The sequence below is a fragment of the Perognathus longimembris genome, chromosome 9, assembly GCF_023159225.1.
Source record: "Perognathus longimembris pacificus isolate PPM17 chromosome 9, ASM2315922v1, whole genome shotgun sequence".
Taxonomy (NCBI): Eukaryota; Metazoa; Chordata; class Mammalia; order Rodentia; family Heteromyidae; genus Perognathus; species Perognathus longimembris.
In genome coordinates this window covers 10234549-10238008 of record NC_063169.1, presented here as the reverse complement: position 1 = coordinate 10238008, position 3460 = coordinate 10234549, and the positions used below count along the sequence as shown (strand labels likewise).

The following is a 3460-nucleotide window of genomic DNA, read 5'->3' as shown; positions in this document are numbered from 1 at the left end:
CTGGGGACTTTCCTGACTGAGCAGGCTTTGAACTGCTACCCTCAGCTCTTGAGTAGCCTCCTGAATAGCTAGGATTACAGGCATGAACGGTGAACTTATTCATTTTAAAAATGCTGAAGATAAGAGCATAGCATTACTAGGCTTTTGCCAGTTGTTCTCGTATTCACAAATGACTTAAGTAAACATTGAGTCAGAGAACAGTTCTTTTTCCTCTGTTTTTAACTTCACTTCACCCTTTATCAGTTTCTATTTCTGTTTACTTGCTTGATTACCGTGTTGCAAACCCACCAAAGGTAGAGTGTTAGCCCTGGAAGTGGTGATACATGCTTGCAACCGCAGCACATGAAGAAATCAGAAATTCAAGCCAGCCTGGGCTACCAAATGAGACCCTGTTTTAAAAAATACTATAAACTTGAGATATGTGGAGTTGGGAGATGATGCTGATCAAGATGCATTGTACTCATAAACTGACTTCTTGAATTGAAACCCTTCCGTACAACTAAAGATAATAAAAATATGTAAATAAAAATAAATTTTTAAAAAGACAGACTTTCTGTGATAACTTATGAAACCATACACTCTTTAGTGGAACCTTTAATAGCAATAAAGTTGTTTTCTGAAAAATTTACAAAGGACCACAAATCAATAAGAACAATTGATTGAGGCTGGGAATATGGCCTAGTGGCAAGAGTGCTTCCCTCGTATACAGGAAGCCCTGGATTCAATTCCCAAGCACCACATATATAGAAAAAGCCAGAAGTGGTGCTGTGGCTCAGGTGGCAAAGTGCTAGCCTTGAGCAAAAAGAAGCCAGGGACAGTGCTCAGGCCCTGAGTCCAAGGCCCAAGACTTGGGAGGGGGGGGGGGGAAACACTTGATTGATTCAGAAGTTTTGTCATAAAGAAGAAAAGAAACTCGTGAAAACTTGGGAGTAACACACCTCTACTTGTAACCGAGAAGGCTTCAGTTAATGGTCAATGCCGTGGTCCATTCCTATCAGAGTCACCTTTCTACCTGAGGTTTGAAAATGCAAATTGCTACACACACTTTAGGAAGCAGTTCCTAAGGGCTATCCAGCATACCAAATGAACCAGATAGGTTGGTATTTTAGGGGAAGGTATCAAGTGAATTAGGTATGTATTCTGCATGTATACATAAGTAGAATTGAAACTTTTTTTTTTAAACCACAGCACAGGGGCTGGGGATATAGCCTAGTGGCAAGAGTGCCTGCCTCGGATACACGAGGCCCTAGGTTCGATTCCCCAGCACCACATATACAGAAAACGGCCAGAAGCGGCGCTGTGGCTCAAGTGGCAGAGTGTTAGCCTTGAGCAGGAAGAAGCCAGGGACAGTGCTCAGGCCCTGAGTCCAAGGCCCAGGACTGGCCAAAAAAAAACCACAGCACAACTTTATTATATGCCTAACTCTATTATGAACACAATTGTATACCTGTCTTATATCTTCATTCGGAGGGGAAAAAAACAAAATGATGACACAAAGATCGCTTAAAGCAGATTCCATCAGGATGTTATAAACTTATGTATCAATAATGAAGAGAGAATTAAAAACAGCTGAAAGGCAGCATGTGTGAGAGGTTGATGTTGCCATGTTGGTATATCTGCTGTGGAATTCTAACGGCATGGACGGGTCCTTTTCTCAGGCCAGGGTGTGACAGACAGTGCTAGTAGTTGGGAAAGCCTGGGTGTGGACCCCACTTCTTGTCTTCAGCTGGGACTGAGCAATGTCAGCCAGTGCACTCTGGATCTCTTCCAGAAGCAAGTCTCCTCGATAAACAACATCTTCCAGACAGGTAGCAGCTTCGTGGTTCTCTTCCTCCAGCTTATACAAGCTAGCAGCCTGTAATGCGGCTGTGGATTCTTCGCTGGGTAAGGAATCTATCAAAACATCAATGTCTTTTGCTGTCCGGGCAATCAGTGCAACAAAAAGCAGAGCGTATTCTTCTGTGGGGTTGGCTGGCTGGTCCTTGTTAATTGCTGATTGAATGTTATTATATGAAGCTGGACCACACTGTTGCAGTACTCCAATGGCATTACAAAACTGATCTGCAAGCGAATTCACCGCGTCTTAGAGCTGCGTGAGGCGGTCCGCCATGTTGTTCCCACCAGCCAGAATTGAAACTTTTTAATAACAAAACAAAACTGCTATGAAGAGGAAAAGGCCTTCCTACAGAACAATAGCATTTCTGGGAAACATAAAGTGTTCAAATCTTTGCAAAAAGTTAGGAAAGGAAGAAATACAATTTCAGCCATATAAATATGTGTCTACAAGTAGACAAAATATAGTCTACTAACACAGTTTTGCAATTACCTTAATTTTGCCTCTGATAACCTGATGAGAAACAGATTATATATTGCAGGCATTTTCTTACATTGTCAAGTTAACCATACTTTGGAAGTATTACTTTATGCTTTTGATAGTGTGTCTGTGGGTCTTTGTATCGGTTTGGGGGCTTGATCTCAGAACCTGGGTGCTGTCCCTAAGGGTTTTTACTCAAAGCTAGTGTACTACTACTTGAGCTACAGCCCCACTTCCAGCTTTTTGGTGGTTCATTGAAGATAAGAGTCTCACAAACTTTCATACACAGGCTGGCTTCAAACAATGATCCTCAGATCTCAGCCTCCTGAATAGCTAGAATAACAGCTGTGAGCCACAGGCTCCTGGCATTCTTTGATAACTTTTATTTCTTGCTTTATGTTTTCTTTGGGTCACTGGGGTCAGATCTCCAGGCTTTGGACTTGCTATAAAGGAACTCTAATTATTTCAGCCACATTCCTCCCCCATCCATACACAGTTCTTTGCTTTTATTTATTATTTTCCTATAAAATCTAATGCTTTTTCCTATGGCCAGGCTTGGAATATAATCCTCCTATCTAGATCTGTGTAACAGATTATAGGGGCACGGCACCACTCCCTGGCTTATTTGTAAATAGTTTTTATATTTGAGTAAGAATAGAAAATCTTTGCTGTGTATTTCTTGTGCTTCAATGAATTCTTCAAATGATATACCCTATTGCCACAATTCTTTAGCATCTCACTTTAATTTAATGTGCAGAATAATGGAATAGTTTTTAGACATTGAAAGAATTTTTGAAATCTTTTTAAATTTTTTATTGTTATTATAAGGGTGTAATGGTGATGAGAAACTTTCTTATTCAGTTTACTTCCATTGAGAATCAGGAATTTAAAACAATGACTTTATTGACTTGAAGTCATCCAGCATATTAAGCAATGACTTCAGGTGGCACAAATGTACTGGTCAACATATGGAAATGTGGGGTGGTTTTTTTTGCTCTCTTTCTCTCTCTCTTTTTGCCAGTCCTGGGACTTCAACTCGGGGTCTGGGCACTGTCCCTAAGCTTCTTTTGGTCAGGGCTAGCACTTTAGCCACAGTGCTACTTCCAGCTTTTTCTGCTTGTGTGGTCCTGTAGAATTGAACCCTGG

General features: G+C 41.0%; 1 pseudogene; it reads right to left on the bottom strand.

Moving 5' to 3' along the window:
• Positions 1–1707: 1707 nt before the first annotated feature.
• Positions 1708–2110, bottom strand: LOC125357640 (annotated as a pseudogene).
• Positions 2111–3460: the final 1350 nt, after the last annotated feature.